At 43.2% G+C, this 19,200-nt stretch overlaps 1 protein-coding gene and 1 non-coding gene across 11 annotated transcripts in view; one reads left to right on the forward strand and one right to left on the reverse strand.

Moving 5' to 3' along the window:
- LOC139751179 (uncharacterized) overlaps window positions 1–19,200 on the reverse strand; it is a 129,099-nt gene that overhangs the window by 46,172 nt on the left and 63,727 nt on the right. For 2 of the 10 annotated variants that reach the window (XR_011713292.1, XR_011713291.1), the window contains exon 1: window positions 2,518–2,658. The exons of 3 other annotated variants lie outside the window; for them this stretch is intronic. The gene's annotated coding sequence lies outside the window, so the exon portion shown is untranslated. Of the gene's footprint in view, window positions 1–2,037; window positions 2,324–2,422; window positions 2,438–2,517; window positions 2,675–19,200 lie in introns of those variants that run through there. 5 more of the 10 variants (XR_011713296.1, XR_011713293.1, XR_011713295.1 and 2 more) reach the window with 4 other exon arrangements.
- TRNAH-GUG (transfer RNA histidin (anticodon GUG)) lies at window positions 12,219–12,290 on the forward strand. Its single transcript has one exon. It is a non-coding gene; the product is annotated as a tRNA-His (tRNA).

Here is a 19,200-nt window from a genome sequence, read left to right on the forward strand (position 1 = left end):
CTGAACATGCAGGAGGGTGAAAGGAGGGCAAGGAATAGAGTGAATTGGATCGATGTGGTATACCGGGGTCGACGTGCTGTCAGTGGATTGAATCAGGGCATGTGAAGCGTCTGGGGTAAACCATGGAAAGCTGTGTAGGTATGTATATTTGCGTGTGTGGACGTATGTATATACATGTGTATGGGGGTGGGTTGGGCCATTTCTTTCGTCTGTTTCCTTGCGCTACCTCGCAAACGCTGGAGACAGCGAAAAAAAAAAAAATAAAATATATATATATATATATATATATATATATATATATATATATATATATATATATTCATACTATTCACCATTTCCTGCATTAGCAAGGTAGTGTTAAGAACAGAGGACTGAGCCTTTGAGGGAATATCCTCACTTGGCCCCCTTCTCTGTTCCTCTTCTGGAAAATTAAAAAAACGAGAGGGGAGGATTTCCCTCAGAGGCCCAGTCCTCTGTTCTTAACGCTACCTTGCTGATGCGGGAAATGGCGAATAGTTTGAAAGAAAAAAATATATCTCTGGGGATAGGGGAGAATGAATACTTCCCACATATTCCCTGCGTATCGTAGAAGGTGACTAAAAGGTAAAAATGTGGTTTGGCGAATAATTATTGTTTCATCTGCATTGGAGAGAAATGGTTTTAAACCCATATCATATGTAATAGCAAATTGCAGTATCATATAACTTAGACAAATGAATGTCTCACAAAAAAAATATCATACTGGATATAATGTTTAGTCACTAAAAAATATGCAAATTTGGGTAAGAGAAGTGCAGGAAACAGGATTTAGTTGAATTATCTGCAATACTTAGGAAGTCTGAACAGATAGGGAATGGATGTAAGCAAATGTGGTCTTTGTTCCTGGCACTTTCTCACAAATGTAGAAAACAGTGAGCATGTATGAAAAAAGTAAAATAATCATTCCATCAATACATGTGGCATAAAAATATATAAATGTACCAAGACACTCTTAAGAACAACACTCTCCCCTCTTATCTCAAGATAACTGGAGTAGTAACTCTTAAGTGAATATTGCAGATATGAATTTACTTTCATGCTGTTTCTCTCTCACTCTGTTGAGATTAAAAAACATCTTTCAGGATGCAAAAGCCTCAAATGTTAAGGGAAGGCAAAAAACAATATGTGGATGTTAGAAGGCTATTAAAATGTAATCAGAGAAGAATTTACATGCACATACTCACAAAAAAATCTGGTAATGAATATAAAAGGAAAAACTGGTGTTTGCTAAAATTTAAGGGAGTTTTTTCTGATTGCTGTTTATATATTACAGGGGATAATTTTCCACTCATGTTGCCCAATCTTCATACATATGGCGCAGCCTGCTGCTGTTTCTGTTGGATAATGGAATATCTTAAAAACTTGATTTTTCCATGAACTGATTACCCATACATATTTCAAAATACAATATCATAAAATTTCCCTCATAGCTGGGTGGCAAATTCCAAAAGAAACATTTGAACTGATGTCAACGTTAGACATCACAAAAGACCATCCTTCTCTAAGCAAGTGCAGGATCTGAGCACAGCAGGAACCTGCCAATATAAGGCAGGATTAGTTAGCATGGGGCCAATGCCAAACAAATCTAACCTCTTCCGGCCACTGTGGAGCCTAGATGTAATGAAAGCTAAACAATGATTCTGTGCATAGCTCAGGAATTCCCTTCCCAGCACTGACGTTAGCTTGTACAGAAGTATTAACTGGTGTGGGTCCTACCCATGCAGGACACAAACCTGAGAGTTAGATTTAAAATACCTAAACATGAGGAAATATCCCCAGCATTAGCTAGTAGGTAATGAATATTAAATGACAAACCCTCTGTAGCATGAGCTACTGTGTATGACCATGACATGAGGAAGCATCCCAAGTAAGAGCTAGTGAGTACTAATATGACACTAGGAACAACCCCTAGCATAAGGTAGTGCTTCGTGAACTTGATACAAAGATTAATTTCCAACATGAGCTAGAAAGCACTTGACACGAGGAACCATAACTTACATGAGTTTGTGTGAAGAAGACGTGAGAAACCATCTCCAGCATAAGCTACTGTGTATTGAACATGATATGAGGTACCAACCCACACGAGATAGTGTCTAATGAATAAGATACGAATGGGCTTGACCAACGTGAGACGTATACATGAAATATGTTAAAATGATCATGAAGAGGCAGGCCAGGCAAGAATGAGTATGAACCCGACAAGAAGGGCCACGTACGGGACAGAAAGGTCATAACAGCAGGCACCAAGTGAAAGCTCTAAGAACATGGCTTTGCTGGACTGTACTACACTGACGGGAAGGTCCAAATACAGGCGTACACTACAACCAAATATCACTCTTTTTGTACTACTGTTTAATACAAGCTTCATTGTCGTGAAAATCACCTCAACCCGAAAACTCTCGTGAACCAGTAGTTCATAAACAAGTGAAGAAAATACAAGATATGTGTGAGCAGGGGTAGACCGGATACACCACATACCGGCATGTGTAGCAGGTGTACCTGGGTACACCTGCACCAGAGGGAGATGGCAACTTTCTCCTCAGATCAGACTGTGATCATCAGCTCCAAGACTCCTGAATTCACATCATTTTCCAATAAATATTGGAGAGGAATATTGACACAACACAATCATAGTAGCTGCGCATGCGCAATAAGGAACACCATATTTCAGTTGCTAGGAGATCTTTTAATAACACATTATATATATATATATATATATATATATATATATATATATATATATATATATATATATTTCTATGAGTCCACGGGGAAAATGGAACACGATAAGTCCCCAAGTGTTTCATTTTTCCCGTGATCCTTTCCAATATCATATATATATATATATATATATATATATATATATATATATATATATATATATATATATATATATATATATATCCCGCATTAGCGAGGTAGCGCAAGGAAACAGACGAAAGAAATGGCCCAACCCACCCCCATACACATGTATATACATACACGTCCACGCACGCAAATATCCATACCCATACATCTCAATGTACACATATAAATACACACACAGACATATACATATATACACATGCACACAATTCACAGTCTGCCTTTATTAATTCCCATCGCCACCTCGCCACACATAGAATAACATCCCCCTCCCCCCTCATGTGTGCGAGGTAGCGCTAGGAAAAGACAACAAAGGCCCCATTCGTTCACACTCAGTCTCTAGCTGTCATGTAATAATGCACCGAAACCACAGCTCCCTTTCCACATCCAGGCCCCACAGAACTTTCCATGGTTTACCCCAGACGCTTCACATGCCCTGGTTCAATCCATTGACAGCACGCCGACCCCGGTATACCACATCGTTCCAATTCACTCTATTCCTTGCACGCCTTTCACCCTCCTGCATGTTCAGGCCCCGATTACTCAAAATCCTTTTCACTCCATCTTTCCACCTCCAATTTGGTCTCCCACTTCTCGTTCCCTTCACCTCTGACACATATATCCTCTTGGTCAATCTTTCCTCACTCATTCTCTTCATATGACCAAACCATTTTAAAACACCCTCTTCTGCTCTCTCAACCACACTCTTTTTATTACCACACATCTCTCTTACCCTTTCATCAATTACTCGATCAAACCACCTCACACCACATATTGTCCTCAAACATCTCATTTCCAGCACATCCACCCTCCTCCGCACAACTCTATCTATAGCACACGCCTCGCAACCATATATCATTGTTTCAAACATACCCATTTTTGCTTTCCAAGATAACGTTCTTGACTTCCACACATTCTTCAACGCTCCAAGAACTTTGCCCCCCCCCCCCCCCCCCCATCATTCACTTCCGCTTCCATGGTTCCATCCGCTGCCAAATCCACTCCCAGATATCTAAAATACGAGGGAACAGACGTAAGAATGGCCCAACCCGCCCACACACAGGTATTTACATACGCGCCCACACACGCACATATACATACCTATACATTTCAACGTATACATACATATACATAAAAGACACATACACATATACACATGTACATATTCACACTTGTTGCCTTCATCCATTCGCGTCGCCACCCTGCCACCCATGAAATGGTACCCCCCCCCCACCCCTCTCACCGCGCGCGCGCGAGGTAGCGCTAGGAAAAGACAACAAAGGCCACATCAGTTCACACTCAGTCTCTGTCATGAGTAATGCACCGAAACCACAGGCTGACACCTACTCTTCTCTCCAAAACCTTCGTATTCATCTCCCTCGCCACACCATCCCCAAACTCTCCAACTGCTTAACTATATAATTCTGTTATTTCTTGAAAGAACTGTAGTACTGACTCTTGTGATGCAACAACTTAAAATCTTTAACCAATGCACATAAGTAAATTTCAAGATAGGGTCAAGGAAAAATTCCGGAGAAATTATTCAATATATATTCTTTACTTTTCAAACTATTCGCCATTTCCCGCATTAGCGAGGTAGCATTAAGAACAGAGGACTGGGCCTTTGAGGGAATATCCTCACTTTGCCCCCTTCTCTGTTCCTTCTTTGAAAAAAAAAAAAAAAAAAAAAAAAAAAAAGAGGGGAGGATTTCCAGCCCCCCGCTCCCTTCCCTTTTAGTCGCCTTCTACGACACGCAGGGAATACATGGGAATTACTCTTTCTCCCCTATCCCCAGGGATATATATATATATATATATATATATATATATTTTTTTTTTTTTTGCTGTCTCCCGCGTTTGCGAGGTAGCGCAATATATATATATATATATATATATATATATATATATATATATATATATATATATATATATTCTTTTCTTTCTTTTAAACTATTCGCTATTTCCCGCGTTAGTGAGGTAGTGTTAAAAACAGAGGACTGGGCCTTTTTTGGAATATCCTCACCTGGCCCCCTCTGTTCCTTCTTTTGGAGGAGAAAAAAAAAAAAAAGAGGGGAGGATTTCCAGCCCCCCGCTCCCTCCCCTTTTAGTCACCTTCTACGACACGCAGGGAATACGTGGGAAGTATTCTTAATCCCCTATCCCCAGGGAGGGAACGATGAGAAGTGGGAGACCAAACTGGAGGTGGAAAGATGGAGTGAAAAAGATTTTGTGTGATCGGGGCCTGAACATGCAGGAGGGTGAAAGGAGGGCAAGGAATAGAGTGAATTGGATCGATGTGGTATACCGGGGTCGACGTGCTGTCAGTGGATTGAATCAGGGCATGTGAAGCGTCTGGGGTAAACCATGGAAAGCTGTGTAGGTATGTATATTTGCGTGTGTGGACGTATGTATATACATGTGTATGGGGGTGGGTTGGGCCATTTCTTTCGTCTGTTTCCTTGCGCTACCTCGCAAACGCTGGAGACAGCGAAAAAAAAAAAAAAATATATATATATATATATATATATATATATATATATATATATATATATATATTCATACTATTCACCATTTCCTGCATTAGCAAGGTAGTGTTAAGAACAGAGGACTGAGCCTTTGAGGGAATATCCTCACTTGGCCCCCTTCTCTGTTCCTCTTCTGGAAAATTAAAAAAACGAGAGGGGAGGATTTCCCTCAGAGGCCCAGTCCTCTGTTCTTAACGCTACCTTGCTAATGCGGGAAATGGCGAATAGTTTGAAAGAAAAAAATATATCTCTGGGGATAGGGGAGAATGAATACTTCCCACATATTCCCTGCGTATCGTAGAAGGTGACTAAAAGGTAAAAATGTGGTTTGGCGAATAATTATTGTTTCATCTGCATTGGAGAGAAATGGTTTTAAACCCATATCATATGTAATAGCAAATTGCAGTATCATATAACTTAGACAAATGAATGTCTCACAAAAAAAATATCATACTGGATATAATGTTTAGTCACTAAAAAATATGCAAATTTGGGTAAGAGAAGTGCAGGAAACAGGATTTAGTTGAATTATCTGCAATACTTAGGAAGTCTGAACAGATAGGGAATGGATGTAAGCAAATGTGGTCTTTGTTCCTGGCACTTTCTCACAAATGTAGAAAACAGTGAGCATGTATGAAAAAAGTAAAATAATCATTCCATCAATACATGTGGCATAAAAATATATAAATGTACCAAGACACTCTTAAGAACAACACTCTCCCCTCTTATCTCAAGATAACTGGAGTAGTAACTCTTAAGTGAATATTGCAGATATGAATTTACTTTCATGCTGTTTCTCTCTCACTCTGTTGAGATTAAAAAACATCTTTCAGGATGCAAAAGCCTCAAATGTTAAGGGAAGGCAAAAAACAATATGTGGATGTTAGAAGGCTATTAAAATGTAATCAGAGAAGAATTTACATGCACATACTCACAAAAAAATCTGGTAATGAATATAAAAGGAAAAACTGGTGTTTGCTAAAATTTAAGGGAGTTTTTTCTGATTGCTGTTTATATATTACAGGGGATAATTTTCCACTCATGTTGCCCAATCTTCATACATATGGCGCAGCCTGCTGCTGTTTCTGTTGGATAATGGAATATCTCAAAAACTTGATTTTTCCATGAACTGATTACCCATACATATTTCAAAATACAATATCATAAAATTTCCCTCATAGCTGGGTGGCAAATTCCAAAAGAAATATTTGAACTGATGTCAACGTTAGACATCACAAAAGACCATCCTTCTCTAAGCAAGTGCAGGATCTGAGCACAGCAGGAACCTGCCAATATAAGGCAGGATTAGTTAGCATGGGGCCAATGCCAAACAAATCTAACCTCTTCCAGCCACTGTGGAGCCTAGATGTAATGAAAGCTAAACAATGATTCTGTGCATAGCTCAGGAATTCCCTTCCCAGCACTGACGTTAGCTTGTACAGAAGTATTAACTGGTGTGGGTCCTACCCATGCAGGACACAAACCTGAGAGTTAGATTTAAAATACCTAAACATGAGGAAATATCCCCAGCATTAGCTAGTAGGTAATGAATATTAAATGACAAACCCTCTGTAGCATGAGCTACTGTGTATGACCATGACATGAGGAAGCATCCCAAGTAAGAGCTAGTGAGTACTAATATGACACTAGGAACAACCCCTAGCATAAGGTAGTGCTTCGTGAACTTGATACAAAGATTAATTTCCAACATGAGCTAGAAAGCACTTGACACGAGGAACCATAACTTACATGAGTTTGTGTGAAGAAGACGTGAGAAACCATCTCCAGCATAAGCTACTGTGTATTGAACATGATATGAGGTACCAACCCACACGAGATAGTGTCTAATGAATAAGATACGAATGGGCTTGACCAACGTGAGACGTATACATGAAATATGTTAAAATGATCATGAAGAGGCAGGCCAGGCAAGAATGAGTATGAACCCGACAAGAAGGGCCACGTACGGGACAGAAAGGTCATAACAGCAGGCACCAAGTGAAAGCTCTAAGAACATGGCTTTGCTGGACTGTACTACACTGACGGGAAGGTCCAAATACAGGCGTACACTACAACCAAATATCACTCTTTTTGTACTACTGTTTAATACAAGCTTCATTGTCGTGAAAATCACCTCAACCCGAAAACTCTCGTGAACCAGTAGTTCATAAACAAGTGAAGAAAATACAAGATATGTGTGAGCAGGGGTAGACCGGATACACCACATACCGGCATGTGTAGCAGGTGTACCTGGGTACACCTGCACCAGAGGGAGATGGCAACTTTCTCCTCAGATCAGACTGTGATCATCAGCTCCAAGACTCCTGAATTCACATCATTTTCCAATAAATATTGGAGAGGAATATTGACACAACACAATCATAGTAGCTGCGCATGCGCAATAAGGAACACCATATTTCAGTTGCTAGGAGATCTTTTAATAACACATTATATATATATATATATATATATATATATATATATATATATATATATATATATATTTCTATGAGTCCACGGGGAAAATGGAACACGATAAGTCCCCAAGTGTTTCATTTTTCCCGTGATCCTTTCCAATATCATATATATATATATATATATATATATATATATATATATATATATATATATATATATATATATATATATATATCCCGCATTAGCGAGGTAGCGCAAGGAAACAGACGAAAGAAATGGCCCAACCCACCCCCATACACATGTATATACATACACGTCCACGCACGCAAATATCCATACCCATACATCTCAATGTACACATATAAATACACACACAGACATATACATATATACACATGCACACAATTCACAGTCTGCCTTTATTAATTCCCATCGCCACCTCGCCACACATAGAATAACATCCCCCTCCCCCCTCATGTGTGCGAGGTAGCGCTAGGAAAAGACAACAAAGGCCCCATTCGTTCACACTCAGTCTCTAGCTGTCATGTAATAATGCACCGAAACCACAGCTCCCTTTCCACATCCAGGCCCCACAGAACTTTCCATGGTTTACCCCAGACGCTTCACATGCCCTGGTTCAATCCACTGACAGCACGCCGACCCCGGTATACCACATCGTTCCAATTCACTCTATTCCTTGCACGCCTTTCACCCTCCTGCATGTTCAGGCCCCGATTACTCAAAATCCTTTTCACTCCATCTTTCCACCTCCAATTTGGTCTCCCACTTCTCGTTCCCTTCACCTCTGACACATATATCCTCTTGGTCAATCTTTCCTCACTCATTCTCTGCATGTGACCAAACCATTTCAAAACACCCTCTTCTGCTCTCTCAACCACACTCTTTTTATTACCACACATCTCTCTTACCCTTTCATCAATTACTCGATCAAACCACCTCACACCACATATTGTCCTCAAACATCTCATTTCCAGCACATCCACCCTCCTCCGCACAACTCTATCTATAGCACACGCCTCGCAACCATATATCATTGTTTCAAACATACCCATTTTTGCTTTCCAAGATAACGTTCTTGACTTCCACACATTCTTCAACGCTCCAAGAACTTTGCCCCCCCCCCCCCATCATTCACTTCCGCTTCCATGGTTCCATCCGCTGCCAAATCCACTCCCAGATATCTAAAATACGAGGGAACAGACGTAAGAATGGCCCAACCCGCCCACACACAGGTATTTACATACGCGCCCACACACGCACATATACATACCTATACATTTCAACGTATACATACATATACATAAAAGACACATACACATATACACATGTACATATTCACACTTGTTGCCTTCATCCATTCGCGTCGCCACCCTGCCACCCATGAAATGGTACCCCCCCCCCCCCCCCCTCTCACCGCGCGCGCGCGAGGTAGCGCTAGGAAAAGACAACAAAGGCCACATCAGTTCACACTCAGTCTCTGTCATGAGTAATGCACCGAAACCACAGGCTGACACCTACTCTTCTCTCCAAAACCTTCGTATTCATCTCCCTCGCCACACCATCCCCAAACTCTCCAACTGCTTAACTATATAATTCTGTTATTTCTTGAAAGAACTGTAGTACTGACTCTTGTGATGCAACAACTTAAAATCTTTAACCAATGCACATAAGTAAATTTCAAGATAGGGTCAAGGAAAAATTCCGGAGAAATTATTCAATATATATTCTTTTCTTTTCAAACTATTCGCCATTTCCCGCATTAGCGAGGTAGCGTTAAGAACAGAGGACTGGGCCTTTGAGGAAATACCCTCACCTGGCCCAATTCTCTGTTCCTTCTTTTGGAAAATTAAAAAAAAAACGAGAGGGGAGGATTTCCAGCCCCCCGCTCCCTCCCCTTTTAGTCGCCTTCTACGACACGCAGGGAATACGTGGGAAGTATTCTTTCTCCCCTATCTCCAGGGATAATATATATATATATATATATATATATATATATATATATATATATATATATATATATATATATATATATATATATATTTCTTTTTTTTAAACTATTCGCCATTTCCCACGTTAGCAAGGTAGCGTTAGGAACAGAGGACTGGGCCTTTTTTAGAATATCCTCACCTGGCCCCCTCTGTTCCTTCTTTTGGAAAAAAAAAAAAAAACGAGAGGGGAGGATTTCCAGCCCCCCGCTCCCTCCCCTTTTAGTCGCCTTCTACGACACGCAGGGAATACGTGGGTAGTATTCTTAATCCCCTATCCCCAAGGATTATATATATATATATATATATATATATATATATATATATATATATATATATATATATATATATATATATATTGGAAAGGACCACAACTTTGCGCGTTTCATTTTTCCCCGTGGACTCATAGGAATATATATATATATATATATATATATATATATATATATATATATATATATATATATATATATATATATATATTCAAGACAAAAAGTAAATTAAAGGTTTACTACTAGTTCTTTGGAATTGCCTTCTTATAATAACTTCAATTTATCTAAGTTATGCCTCGCCTGTTTTCTGTTATGTAATGACACCTCTCATAGAAAACATATGTGATTCTGTTTAAATCTATTATTTGCACCTTCCGTTTTTCCAAATTCCACATGTTCGTTCTAAATTGAAATTTCGACCTAAGAGCAGGACCTTACACTTGTTTACATTTCTTAACATCATCTACGTTTCTGTTTCATTCTCGTACCTTCCTTGTGTCGTCCTGACCATCCCCATAACTTTCATGTGTCGTTCTGACCATCCCTATAACTCTCCCTGTGTCGTCCTGACCATCCCTATACCTTCCCTGTGTCGTCCTGACCATCCCTATAACTTCCCTGTGTCGTCCTGACCATCCCTATAACTTCCATGTGTCGTCCTGACCATCCCTATAACTTCCCTGTGTCGTCCTGACCATCCCTATAACTTCCATGTGTCGTCCTGACCATCCCTATAACTTCCATGTGTCGTCCTGACCATCCCTATAACTTCCATGTGTCGTCCTGACCATCCCTGTAACTTCCATATGTCGTCCTGACCACCCCTATAACTTCCATGTGTCGTCCTGACCATCCCTATACCTTCCCTGTGTCGTCCTGACCATCCCTATAACTTCCCTGTGTCGTCCTGACCACCCCTATACCTTCCCTGTGTCGTCCTCACCATCCCTATACCTTCCCTGTGTCGTCCTGACCATCCCTATAACTTCCCTGTGTCGTCCTGACCATTCCTATAACTTCCCTGTGTCGTCCTGACCATTCCTATAACTTCCCTGTGTCGTACTGACCATTCCTGTAACTTCCATGTGTCGTCCTGACCATCCCTATAACTTCCATGTGTCGTCCTGACCATCCCGATAACTTCCATGTGTCGTCCTGACCATCCCGATAACTTCCTTGTGTCGTGCTGACCATCCCGATAACTTCCCTGTGTCGTCCTGACAGTCATCGTGCATAGATATACGTCATCAGCTCAAACGTTACCCAGCACAGGAGGTATATTGTGGTAATACATCAGTTATTACCAACTCTACATAATACTATTCTGTAATAAGGTTAAATGTTTATCTTCCATTAGTCATTAACAGAGTACTTCAGATGTTTTCTTACGGGTCGTATGAATCCCACTACTGTTATTACGTTTATACAGTTATAACTTTCAAACTATCTTGTCGAAATAGTGTTTATACCCACTGCCGGACAATCCATACAAACGTGGAAGGCTTCAGATTCCGTACTGATAATAATTATTTAGGTTAGATGTAGGTGTTATGAGACGAACTTGTTATAAAAAGACTAACTTATCATAATAAGCTCATCTCCTAACACCTACATCAGAACTAAATTAACTTAATCTATCTTAGATTAGCCCAACGTACCTTATACTAACTTAACAAAAGTTGATTAACCAAACTTGCCCTAAATCAACTCATCCTAATTTAAAAATAAACAGCTTTCAATTACAGAAGTAAATAAATTTATTGGTTGAACGAACCAGACTTGAGTTAAATACATCAACACCAATTCAAAACTTAGCCTAGCACATTGCGGCCAAACCAAATCTTATCAACTCCAGCCTCAGCCATGTGTAGGTGATGATAAGTTGACCAAGTCATCAATATGACCATCAGCTAAATTGGAAGGAGCTCAATCTTTAAATGGAAATTGTCACAAACATGTGGTCCTGTACTTACGCAGGTAATGTATTTATATATAAAATGTATTCAAGTAACGATTGCCTTTTCCAATGAAACTTTTTTTCACAGTTTGACAAGAAAAATGGAAGGATTTTCGAACAGACTGTTAACCAAGTGGCCGTGATCGTATAGTGGTTAGTACATTGCGTTGTGGCCGCAATAACCCAGGTTCGAATCCTGGTCACGGCATTGGACCATCCCATTTTGACGTAGGAAGTTGTCTTACTACGGCAAAGGTATGATAGACCGCTAGCAGCAGTGTGCTTAAAAATAAATGAATAAATAAATAAATAATGATAATGAAAAAATAAATGAATTAACGTATGAGGGTTTCTCACGTCCTCTGCCAAAAACCATGTTTCAGCTCCATAAATACCTTTGTGATTATTGGAGGTTAGGAGACTCGTGAGTACGAGTAATGTAGGACAACAGTAGACCAGATGGTCTATGAGTCATCTGCTGGAAAATAATAGTGGGTCTCAACACTGCTAACCAACATAGACGAAGAAACAACAGTGAAGCAGAAAGAAGCGAACATTCTCCGACTTAAATGGTAGAAATTGGATATTTGGCCATTTTTTGGGAATTCATTGAATTTCTAAACGAATACAGGAGATTGTTAACGTTCTTTACTGGAGTCTTTCTGCGCTTCTCTAGGGATACTGAAGATTCTGACAGTGTTCTGGTGAATACTGAAGATTCTGACAGTGTTCTGACAGTGTACTGAAGATTCTCAATTTTACAATATTTTCTTTCGCCTCGTATCATCCATTAGGACGGAAGTTTTACGATTGGCTCTGGATGATTCCTCGTTTATGTTGTGGTAACATGAGTTACCTTATGTTTGTGAGGGAGACTCGACCATTAGCTGTTGTGACACCTCAAACTTTGTGCGGACTCTGTTGTTGTTTGAGATTAAACCTCCCAACAACTCAGGCGGTGCGGCCTATGTGCTCTAGGTCGGTGATGATGGCAACTATGCACTGGGTCTAGGAGGCTGGGCTTGTTATCCCACGAGAGCCAGCCTCCCTCTGGTGGAGTCTGCATAGAGAGAGAGTGAGCCAGGCACCGACCGAGTTTCACACATGTTTTGGATTATTCAGAAAACCCGAATGTTTCTTCACTACCTTCAAGAGTCACGTATGTTACCTCTCACTCTGGATTCACTTTCTGAAAGTCACACAAAAAAAAAAAATGTGGAAAAAGAAGTTGGAACCAGAGCGGGGTTGGCAGGCGAGTACCTGAGGTAGTGATGAGTGTGGTACACCTGCCAGGATGTGTACATCTTGCTGCTGGAGGATCAGGCTGGTATACTGTGGCACGTCATTCTCGCTCGAAGACCTACAGGTCGCGCCCCAACGGCAATAATCAGAACCTTAACCAGACTCATAAGACAAGCTAAGTAAGAGTCAAAACAAACCCACGTGCGGGACCAGCTGACACTGGCCAGCGTGCTGCGAGAGACTCGTGCAACGTTCACGCGTCTTACCATCGGTGAGACAAGACAACTTAGGGAAATGTATGTGTGTAGGCAAGAGTAGTGACACTCAACTCCCCATCATGTATATGAAGATGTAACTATAATGTTGTATCAGTACCCTTACATCTCACCCATCCAGATAACACCTCTGCATCAAGATAACACGTTACCCATAAGCATAACATGTTAACCATCAGTATAATACGTCATCCATCACGATAACACGTCATCCATCAAGATAACACGTCAACCAACAGATAACACGTACGCTTTCACCGTCATCAGGTAACACGTCAACCACCAAACAGTCATTAGGGTAACATAGTAGCCATTATGATAACACATCATCCATACCAGAGTAGGACAACACATCATCCATACCACAGTAGGATAACACATCATCCATACCACAGTAGGATAACAAATCATCCATGCCACAGCACGATAACACATCATCCATACCACAGTAGGATAACACATCATCCATACCACAGTAGGATAACACATCATCCATACCACAGTAGGATAACACATCATCCATGCCACAGCACGATAACACATCATCCATACCACAGTAGGATAACACATCATCCATACCACAGTAGGATAACACATCATCCATGCCACAGTAGGATAACACATCATCCATACCACAGTAGGATAACACATCATCCATACCACAGTAGGATAACACATCATCCATGCCACAGTAGGATAACACATCATCCATGCCACAGTAGGATAACACATCATCCATGCCACAGCACGATAACACATCATCCATACCACAGTAGGATAACACATCATCCATACCACAGTAGGATAACACATCATCCATGCCACAGTAGGATAACACATCATCCATACCACAGTAGGATAACACATCATCCATACCACAGTAGGATAACACATCATCCATGCCACAGTAGGATAACACATCATCCATGCCACAGTAGGATAACACATCATCCATGCCACAATAGGATAACACAGTAGGATAACACATCATCCATGCCACAATAGGATAACACATCATCCATACCACAGTAGGATAACACATCATCCATGCCACAGTAGGATAACACATCATCCATGCCACAGTAGGATAACAGTCATTCATCATGATAACACCTCTGACAAAAATCACTAGGATAACTTATACGTTATGATAACAGTTACTAGGATAACTTATACGTTATGATAACAGTTACTAGGATAACTTATACGTTATGATAACAGTCACTGGGATAACTTATACGTTATGATAACAGTCACTGGGATAACTTATACGTTATGATAACAGTCACTGGGATAACTTATACGTTATGATAACAGTCACTAGGAAAACCTGTACATGATAACGCGTTATCACTGACATATGACGTCATCCATCACCTTGCCATAACGACAACTGAGCCAAACCTACTTGGACCGTCGTCCGGGATTTGAACCCGGGACCTCCTGCACCCAAAGCAGGAATCATACCCCTAAACCAACGGGCCACAGACCATCCACCGGTATATGTGGGTTCATTATGCCCGTTCTCAGTGCTTACCACAGGGACATGACGTCATGTACCCAGCACACAACAGCCAAATCTCAGGAGCTGAGCTAAACCTAGGCCAGACAGTGGGCGATCATCGTTTTCTATATATTATAAGAAATGTTCAAGTTCTTATTATTACGTTCGACAATTCACATGAAATTGAAGCGAACCTTTGTGGACGATGCAAAGATAAAGGTGTAAACCAAAGATAAAGTGGGAAGACTTACGTCTTAGCCAACACTTCTGCCAGTTAACAGAAAATGTAATGATAGGACACAGGAAAGCCAGGGACATGGTGAGATTAGGATGATCATGGTCCATATCAAACCCTCAGAGATTCTCTAAATATACAAGACTGAAGGAAAAAGAAATATTGTACCACTAATAAGGTGTTCAGACTTGTCACCACGTAATGATCAGGATTGGCACAAAGTTTTAATAAGGCCATCTCAGCAATCACCATGGAAGATATCATCACCATACCTGAAGTAGAACACATGGATAGGAGAAGTGACAACGATATATCATGTAGATTTACTATACGTAGAGCCACGCCAATGTCCACCACCTGGCCAAGGTTAGGCCTCAGTCTTAAGGGAGGACAAGAAAGAAATACGTTGGTCATCAGTAAGTAAACAAGTTCAACAATTCCCTAAAGTCATTATCAGTAGACATGTCATGAAAGTTGGTAAACGTCAATTCCGTGTACGTATGTACGATGAGAACAACGAGTTTACTCGTAGGTGTTTTCTGAAAAGACAAACCGACAATTGCTGATTGGTGTTTCAGTATGTTCTCCAGTGACGTCACTGTACATAATTGACTGGTCCTTGTGGCTGGTGATTTTCGTGTCACAAGTTGTGTGGTTACTGACTGGTCAAGCCAAGCTTCAGCGACCTCTGTAAACTCCTGACAGCGACGACCAGGCAGGACGGTCTTCAAGACTGGTGATGATAGGAGTCAGCTGGGAGCAGGTCTGGCCTGTACGGTGTCTTGCTTGTAACCCCAGACACAAGCAGCAGCTTCTGGCCACATTATCGTGCACCAGACACAAGCAGCAGCTTCTGGCCACATTATCGTGCACCAGACACAAGCAGCAGCTTCTGGCCACATTATCGTGCACCAGACACGAGCAGCAACTTCTGGCCACATTATCGTGCACCAGACACAAGCAGCAGCTTCTGGCCACATTATCGTGCACCAGACACAAGCAGCAGCTTCTGGCCACATTATCGTGCACCAGACACAAGCAGCAGCTTCTGGCCACATTATCGTGCACCAGACACAAGCAGCAGCTTCTGGCCTCATTATCGTGCAGCAGACACGAGCAGCAGCTTCTGGCCACATTATCGTGCACCAGACACAAGCAGCAGCTTCTGGCCACATTATCGTGCACCAGACACGAGCAGCAGCTTCTGGCCACATTATCGTGCACCAGACACGAGCAGCAGCTTCTGGCCACATTATCGTGCACCAGACACAAGCAGCAGCTTCTGGCCACATTATCGTGCACCAGACACAAGCAGCAGCTTCTGGCCACATTATCGTGCACCAGACACGAGCAGCAGCTTCTGGCCACATTATCGTGCACCAGACACAAGCAGCAGCTTCTGGCCACATTATCGTGCACCAGACACAAGCAGCAGCTTCTGGCCACATTATCGTGCACCAGACACAAGCAGCAGCTTCTGGCCACATTATCGTGCACCAGACACAAGCAGCAGCTTCTGGCCACATTATCGTGCACCAGACACAAGCAGCAGCTTCTGGCCACATTATCGTGCACCAGACACAAGCAGCAGCTTCTGGCCACATTATCGTGCACCAGACACAAGCAGCAGCTTCTGGCCACATTATCGTGCACCAGACACACACCGACGCCCAATATTCCATCGTTGTAAATGATAATATTGCCAAATTTTCGAATCAGGTGACCATGTTATTGACGTGTGACTATTGTTTACGTAATGTGGCTCATCGTCTGTCACCACAATCTCTTCCACATCCCAGGAAACACAGGTCATCGATGACCCTGGTGACTCAGGGTTGAGGTGGAAGAGGTCATGATGACCCTGGTGACCCAGGGTTGAGGTGGAAGGGGTCATGATGACCCTGGTGACCCAGGGTTGAGGTGGAAGAGGTCATGATGACCCTGGTGACCCAGGGTTGAGGTGGAAGAGGTCATGATGACCCTGGTGACCCAGGGTTGAGGTGGAAGGGGCCATGATGACCCTGGTGACCCAGGGTTGAGGTGGAAGGGGAGCAACTTGTGGGTCGGGTCCCAGACATGGCTGCACGTCTCATCCTCCGTCATCAAATGGGAAAGACACTTGGCTACATTGGTTTCATACAGTTCCTGCAGCTGGCGACGTGAGGCAACCAGCCCTCTGGTGTCCATCCTGAGTACGAAGGTTTATGGGAACCATCTGGCTGAACCTTAGACCTAACCAACTGTTTGTGGATGATAACAATATTGAAGTAAAACATGTCAGACTCAGTTCTAACCTGGTGGACTGTAATCCCTCATAACCAAGTTCTGTGTCACATCTGTATCATGAGTGGTCGACCCTCCTGACCTGGGGTCATGACGGCGCTGGAACTCTCTGACCCATCTTGTGGCACATGACGCTTGGCCACACCTGGATGGCACATGACGCTTGGCCACACCTGGATGGCACATGACGCTTGGCCACACCTGGATGGCACATGACGCTTGGCCACACCTGGATGGCAAATGACGCTTGGCCACACCTGGATGGCATATGACGCTTGGCCACACCTGGACGGCACATGACGCTTGGCCACACCTGGATGGCACATGGCGCTTGGCCACACCTGGATGGCACATGACGCTTGGCCACACCTGGATGGCACATGACGCTTGGCCACACCTGGATGGCACATGACGCTTGGCCACACCTGGACGGCACATGACGCTTGGCCACACTGGATGGCACATGACGCTTGGCCACACTGGATGGCACATGACGCTTGGCCACACCTGGATGGCAAATGACGCTTGGCCACACCTGGACGGCACATGACGCTTGGCCACACCTGGATGGCACATGACGCTTGGCCACACCTGGACGGCACATGACGCTTGGCCACACCTGGATGGCACATGACGCTTGGCCACACCTGGATGGCACATGACGCTTGGCCACACCTGGATGGCACATGACGCTTGGCCACACCTGGATGGCACATGACGCTTGGCCACACCTGGACGGCACATGACGCTTGGCCACACCTGGATGGCAAATGACGCTTGGCCACACCTGGACGGCACATGACGCTTGGCCACACTGGATGGCACATGACGCTTGGCCACACCTGGACGGCACATGACGCTTGGCCACACTGGATGGCACATGACGCTTGGCCACACCTGGATGGCACATGACGCTTGGCCACACCTGGACGGCACATGACGCTTGGCCACACCTGGACGGCACATGACGCTTGGCCACACCTGGATGGCAAATGACGCTTGGCCACACCTGGACGGCACATGACGCTTGGCCACACCTGGATGGCAAATGACGCTTGGCCACACCTGGATGGCACATGACGCTTGGCCACACCTGGATGGCAAATGACGCTTGGCCACACCTGGATGGCACATGACGCTTGGCCACACCTGGATGGCACATGACGCTTGGCCACACCTGGACGGCACATGACGCTTGGCCACACCTGGATGGCACATGACGCTTGGCCACACCTGGACGGCACATGACGCTTGGCCACACCTGGATGGCACATGACGCTTGGCCACACTGGATGGCACATGACGCTTGGCCACACCTGGACGGCACATGACGCTTGGCCACACCTGGACGGCACATGACGCTTGGCCACACCTGGACGGCACATGACGCTTGGCCACACCTGGACGGCACATGACGCTTGGCCACACCTGGACGGCACATGACGCTTGGCCACACCTGGATGGCAAATGACGCTTGGCCACACCTGGACGGCACATGACGCTTGGCCACACCTGGATGGCACATGACGCTTGGCCACACCTGGACGGCACATGACGCTTGGCCACACCTGGATGGCAA

Source organism: Panulirus ornatus, chromosome 11 (assembly GCF_036320965.1).
Source record: "Panulirus ornatus isolate Po-2019 chromosome 11, ASM3632096v1, whole genome shotgun sequence".
Classification (NCBI taxonomy): Eukaryota; Metazoa; Arthropoda; class Malacostraca; order Decapoda; family Palinuridae; genus Panulirus; species Panulirus ornatus.